The sequence below is a fragment of the Callionymus lyra genome, chromosome 6, assembly GCF_982586985.1.
Source record: "Callionymus lyra chromosome 6, fCalLyr1.hap1.1, whole genome shotgun sequence".
NCBI classification, from domain to species: Eukaryota; Metazoa; Chordata; class Actinopteri; order Syngnathiformes; family Callionymidae; genus Callionymus; species Callionymus lyra.
Window position 1 is genome coordinate 35,739,036 of NC_141823.1, and position 7,166 is coordinate 35,746,201.

At 38.2% G+C, this 7,166-nt stretch overlaps 1 long non-coding RNA gene across 1 annotated transcript; it reads right to left on the reverse strand.

The window, feature by feature from the left end:
- Positions 1-3,398: 3,398 nt before the first annotated feature.
- On the reverse strand, positions 3,399-3,881 carry LOC148078943 (uncharacterized). Its single transcript, XR_015711458.1, has 2 exons — positions 3,815-3,881; positions 3,399-3,731 (listed from the first exon to the last, which is right to left on the reverse strand). It is a non-coding gene; the product is annotated as an uncharacterized LOC148078943 (long non-coding RNA).
- Between the last annotated feature and the right edge of the window lie 3,285 nt (positions 3,882-7,166).

Consider the following 7,166-nt stretch of genomic DNA (forward strand, 5'->3'; position numbering starts at 1 on the left):
TATCAGGAGGATGGCTTCGACCTGGACTCAAACTCGCCGAAGGCTGTTGAGTGGCAAATGAGTGGTCCCAAGTGCAACGTGGAGATTGAAAAGTGCTCATCAAGCCTGTGTCGCAACGGAGGCACGTGTGTAGATGAAGAGAATGGATTTCAATGTCCTGAGGGATTCAAACTACAATACTGTTATTCCCAGGTGGACGAGTGTGGCAGATTTATTGAAGTTTTAATTTATTTTTACAATTTCATTAAATCATTTGAATATTGAAACTATGCATTTATGGGACCCAAAAGCCTGTGAATACAATCGGTCTCATGTGTATCATTAGCATGTTAGTTGTTGGGTTTGTTTGTAAGACCAAAAATCTTCAGATTATCTTGGTAATTATTTGTTTGTATTTCCATATTACCAAGAAACACCATAGGAATAACAACAATGATTGCTAAAACAAGAAAAATACAATTTAGCTGTCCAGGGCTACAGCCCCAGCGTTTGCGGTGTTCTTTTGTCCCTTCTTCATCACCAGGGTGGCTTGAGGTACCTTTACCCTTAGACAAAGTTTGGTAAGACATCGTGTTACCTCTTTATAATACACCCTCCTTTCGCTAAATAAAATCAATTGATTTTATCACACTCATAACAATACTTTTCAAAGAATGTTATTAATTTTCTTTTTAAATTGAAGTTTCTAAAGTTTACTTTAACACCTTAAACCAGAAACCTTGCTCAGAACGTTCACTTGCTCTGATCACATGAACTCTTTGGGGGGTTACCATGAGTTCTGTTGACTGTGAGTCAAGTTTTTTTGTTCGACCTAATTTTTGGATCACCCGTTTGTTGTTGTAGGTGATTAGCTATGTTTTTCTCTTTAAAACCACGGGTCAAAATATACTTCTTAATGACTCTTTTTGAAAATGGAATAAATACACAGAGACACTGATCATTATTTATAGTCGTTTATTTCAACATTTTCCAAGTCTGACTCAACACATGGACATCAAGGATACCGCAGAGGAAAACGTGTAGTGGAGCATGTTCTTGTGAGACGTTCATCGGATGTTTGGATTGTAAAAGATTAACACTGATATCGAACATTAAGTCGCAAAAACAGAGTAGTCGACTTATTGTAATCATTTATTTTCCCAGTTCTTTAAAAATATTTTTGGAAAGTTTTTGAAAATCCTCCTTGACATAAAGAGGACGTGGTTTGCACCATAATATCCCAATGATGTTGGTGAAGTCATACTTGCTCCAACATGATTTCCAGCTTTTTAAATTCCTTGCCGGATGAAACTTTGTTTTCAATAGCTGTATTCAAATATCCTACAACAATCTCTGTAATAATCGTCACTCATCGGCCTCAATGTTTTTTCCAGTCAGAAAGTATTGGACGGCCGGAATAAAGTTTAGAGTGTACAGCCTCTTAATCAGAGAGTGAAACTTCTGCAGGTAAAGTATTCTACAGTCTCCGCGTCAGTGGCGTCCAGACAGTTGTGGTGCAACTGACCGGGTTGGTATACTTGACAGCCGTAGCATTTCTCCTCTGTGAACTTGCGCAGAGTACGGGGCAAGAGATGCAATACGATGGTCTTCACAGCCTTTAGCAGGAGATCCGGTGTAGGTACAATTTCGGTCCCCCCTACAATATCGGTCCCCCCACTTCCTACGTGATGACGTCACACGCGTCATATGCGAACGTCTCTTTAAAATATTTTTTATGGGTTAAAGAAACGTCAACAGAACGTTTACATGATACTTTTAACCACACATAAAACATTTATATTGACAAAAAGACGATCTTCGTCAACATAATCACTTTTCGTTCTTTCATTTCCTGGTCTGACGACACACGTGACTTTGAGACCAACGGAAGGGTCCACGCTACATGTGACGAAGCCGCTGATTGGTTGAAGCTGTTTTACTAATAATAAAGCACAACTGTATAATGAAATAAAAATCATTCGAGTTCCGAAATAATTCGCTTTTCAAAAAAAAAAAAGTTAGAATATTCCCCTTTCAATAACTTGTCTATAGTTCGGATCATAAACACCTCAGTAATTATTTAGGTTTCGATTTTTTTAAAATCAATTAAATCAATTATTAAATGTACATATGCCCACTTTATTGAACGAGTCATTTTTTTTAATTGTCATATTTGTATAATGTATGCACTACAAAAAAAATCGTGTTTTTTTAACACTACTGGCAATAAACATTCACAGAAGCGAAACACTGTGCAGTGGACTATGGCGAGGAAAAACTTCCTTTTAGAAGGCAGAAACCTCGAGCGGAACCAGACTCATTGTTGACGGCCTGCCGCTTTGACCGGCTGGGAGGAAGGATGGAGGGGTAGACAGATGGATAAAGAGAAGAGTGAGGGAGGATATAGTGAGAAAAAAAGAGGACAGTGTAGGAGAGACCATGGAGGTGCTGGAGAGAACTCTGGATCTGATGACGTCTTGGAGATCCTGGATCAGCAGCAGCTCTGGAGGTCCTGGGGATCTGGGAGAGAAATACAAAGGTGTTTAAACTGCACAGGTGATGAATGTAATGCAGAAAAGGAAGGATATACAGAGCTCTTAAAGGTTAAGAGAATTCTACAGGAAGCCAATGTTCAGACACAATACTCACCTGAATCCTCCAACTCGGGAACAATTGGAAAAAAGCCACCTTACCAGAATGGACAATGGAGACTGGATGTGTGCCTATAGGAAAATAACAGTGAAAGCAGAGATACATGGTAGGGAGTGCAACTACTCTACACTATGAAAATCTAAAAAACAACTTACTTTTGCCTATGGCATTAGACTGCAAAAATGACTGCAGTATGCGGAACCTTCTGAGTAAAAGGCCTGCAGATCTCCCCTTTTTCCGGTCCCAGTGTAACCTATGGAAATGAATATAAAGGTTATCCATTTTTATGTTCAAAGAATGACCTTAATGTACATGTGTGAGTGAATATAAGCCATATAATTGAACACGTTTACCTGGTAAACTGTTTTTGAATTCCAGGCCACACCCTCTGCAGGAGTCGATTGTGTACATCCTGTAGAACTCTTTTCTAAAGGATGCAGAGTTTGTGCTCCAGGTATTAATGCCTCAGGAAATATGTAAAAAAGAAAAGTCGTAAGAAAAAGGAGTTGGATAGGATTTGTGAATACATGCATGTTGTACTTACTTATCAAGCCACTGAAAATGTGCCCGTATTCTGAAGAAATCTGCAGAAACGGTGTCTCTGAAAGTGGTGCACACCAGGCTCAATGTAAGGTATGCACCATCTCCCACCAGTAGGATAACCTCAAGGAGGATTTCTGAGAGGATCTCCTTTGGCAACTGCAAAATAATTGTTGCAATAAATGATGCAATCCAGAGATTGAATGTTATTGAAAATAATTTTAAAAAAATTACATGAAACAAATACATATGTTTTTGACATGAAGCATCAACTATGTTTTTTTCTTTGCAATTCCTGTTTTTCAGAGCAACATAATATGAATTACAATTACCTCCAGTATGAGACACCTGTCAGCCTTTTCAGTCCGAACCTTTAAACGATAACAGTTTCAGTGAATCAATGTGCAGAAAAACAAAAGTTGAATGCAAGTCACTTTTCCATTATCTTGCTTACCATGTGCATCTTCTTTTGGGACTTAGGGACCCTGTATATTGGTTTCAGTGTCCCTTGAAGCAGAACTCTGGCTTCATTGGTCCAGTAGGCAAATCTCCGTCCATGGCTTTAAATTTTGATAGAGAGCAGAGATAGTGTAAATATGGTTCATTTATTGAAATCTTAGGAAAAAAAGGTATTCAGTCTTACCCTTCAGTCTCAAATCTTTGCATCAGAGTTATACACCACCACTTTCTGATACGTGGTATGTCCTCCTATTAACATAACATTTTTGTTATACCCATTACATGTTCAGTACTAATCATTTTAATATCATATTTTATACATAAGATGCTGACCTCATTAAACCAGAATGGAGATCCGGTGGTTAGATGGAGTGCGTACTGTGAAGATAATAGGTCAAGTTTCTGATAATCCAAAAAATAAAATAGTGATACTAGTTTACCATCAACATGTTTGACGTTTGTTGAGGAAAGCCCTGTGAGACAATACATTAAAAGTTGAGTGCTGTTGTTAGGGGTTATAAAATAAAATACTAGTGACAGAAGAAATGCACCTCCAGGTCTCGTCCAAACTTTGTTGTCCACTGGCCAGGAGCAATGTGTTGAGCAAGGTTACTGTAATTATTACAAGAAATAAAAGTTATAAAATAGTCAATAGATGCAAAAAATATAACAAACAACTTATGTAAGCCTTTCAAACGAGGCAAAAGCCTTTCAAACGAGGCAAAAGCCTTTCAAACGAGGCAAAAGCCTTTAAAACGAGGCAAAAGCCTTTCAAACGAGGCAAACGCCTTTCAAACGAGGCATCTATTAAGGACAGGGCAGTATTTATCCTATGTATGACTTTATATTTATAAAGTTATGAATTATTTTAGTTCTTTAAAATTGACATGCAAAGCAAGCCACTGAACAGGGCTTTAGTAAATTTACGAAACCTAATAATGCTCTGGTAGGAACTGTCACCAAACCCATCAGGTTTAATGGAGTCAAGAAAGAAAATCTCTTTCTTTGCTGGGTTCAGGACCTGAAATCATTGTGAGAAATAAATGGAATTTCATGCATTCTGAAGCATTTAGGTAGTATTTAGCAAGTAATAAGTATAGCAGGATTACAATAAGATTAATTAATATATTTTTAAATTGACTCACTGCGAGCAAATAGTGATCTGCTCTCCCTGTCTGTCGGCTCCAGGCAGGAATGACAATCATATCTTTTAAAGACAGATCATCCTATAATTGTAAACAACAGAATTAGATATATCATGTCACAGGTAAAAATAGGACTGTGGATAACTTACAGGACATGTACTTTTTCCTATCTTCATTGTTGGCACCACATACAAATCCATAACATGGATATGTTTCCCCTGTTGATTAAACACACATTCAGTATTTATGCTGCTTAAAAAATAAAAATAAGAAAACCGAAAGTAGAAAAGTATTAAGTGGCTTATGTCTTTCTCAATGAGAGTGGAAAAACCTACATGACGTCGAGCAGCTTCCTCAACAAGCTTAAAGCATGCATTTCCAATCTGTCACAGGGTAAAGAAGAAACAAGTGATGCATTTGTCAAGAATGCAATACAATTTTAAAGTTCACTTACATTGGCTTCCAAACATTTAGGAAGGCCCAAGTTCCAAAAGTCCTCTCTGGTAAGGCACACGGATTGGTCCTTTACAATGATCTCCGCGGGTGGTCTGAGCTCGTCCAGCACGTAGTCAAGCTAGAAATAATAGTTTAGGGAAAAAAAATCACACATACATCACAATATAGATATATTGCAATTGTAACATTTTTATACATACCAGCAGGACTTGGTCAGGTTGCATCTCTCTTAAATATCCAACACCTGACCAGTAATCATGGCCATGCATTGAACCTGGTGATGGTGAATGCTCAGATGTGGATACTTTTGAACAAATCAAAATATAGCAAATATTTGTTATTCCATATTCTTTACATACATCATCTCACCTAACCAATACATAAACATGTATTAGTTAATCTTATTGTAACCATTGTTAACTTTCTTTTCTTATTACTTGCTACATATTAGCTAAATGCTTCAGTATGCATGAAATTCCATTCTATTAAAGGTAAACTTTTATAAATGTACCTTGTATGCTGTTCTCTCTGTTGTTAATGGATGCCGCGGACAAAAAGACATCAGGTCAATATGTAAATATAATTCAGACTGTAACTACTCTTGTAATAAAGAAATTACTTCTACCTCTTAATTCTGGTCTGATGAAGGGTTTGAGCTGGGAAATGTTAACACTCTGTTTCAGGAGAGATCCTGCAGTGTTCGCCAGCATTGCCACACCTTTCCCTGAAATGGAGGCAATGACATAGGGTCCAGACCAGTTGCACTCCAAACGCCCTCCTTTGCGGCCTTCCTTCCTCTTGTTCGCCTTAAGGACCTCATCGCCGACGTCGAATTGGAAAGACTTCACGTTTCTTCCTTTCCGAGCCTCATATGCCTTCTTTTGGCTCTCTTAGGCTGTCTTGATGTTTTGGTAGATCTAAAAAAACATACAAAACCAAATGTTATTGGATACTTGACATACTTTGCTTCAATACATGAAGTTTTCAGATGATCATTACATTAACCTTGGCATGTAACTCTGCAACTGTTGCAGCCTTTGCCTCCAGGTGTTCTTCTGAGATTTCAACAGACACGGATGTAGTTTCCATCTCACTTGGCATCGCATTAATTACACCTGGAGTACGGGGGTGTCTTCCAAACAGAGCGAAAAACGGTATGTACTTGATTGACCTCTATAAAAAAAACATTTGATCTATTTAGATTTTGTTTTTGTCCACCAGAGTACTTTGTGGCATGTTACCTGTTTGGATGTGTTAATGCTTGCAACAACTTCCCGGAGATGAACATCCCAGTCATTCTGTTCATCTCCACAGTACTTGGCCAGCGCTGTTTTTATGTTTTTATTTGTCCTCTCATCCTGACCATTGGCTTGTGGATGGTAGGCAGAGGTGATGCAGTGCTTCACGCCAAGAGCCTTAAAAACACTGCTGTTGAGCTGAACACAGATAGACATAGAAAGATTGTAGGGATGATCCATTACTCACATTAATTGCCATATATATATATATATATATATCACGTACTTCATTGACGAATTCTCGGCCTTGGTCTTTAATAATCTTTTCAACAAGTCCAAATTCCAGAAGAATGTTCACAATCTTCTTGGACACTTCATGGGCACTTTTAGTATAAAGTGTTTTAGCCACCACCCACTTGGTGAATAAATCTGTGGCCGTCAATATGAACCTACAAGATAAATCAAACATTTTTAGTAAGACACGCTGAAGGTCGTATGGCAATTACTCTTATTTGTAAGTATCGGTTTACCGTTTTCCCTTTGCGGTGGTTGGGAGGGGACCAATCAAGTCTATCCCAAGAACAGTCCACGCCTCCTTTACTTCAATGGGATGAAGTACTGGAGCAACAGTCTTCAAAACCTCATGATGCTGGCAGCGGGGACACTCATCGACCTTTGGAAAAATATATTACAGACC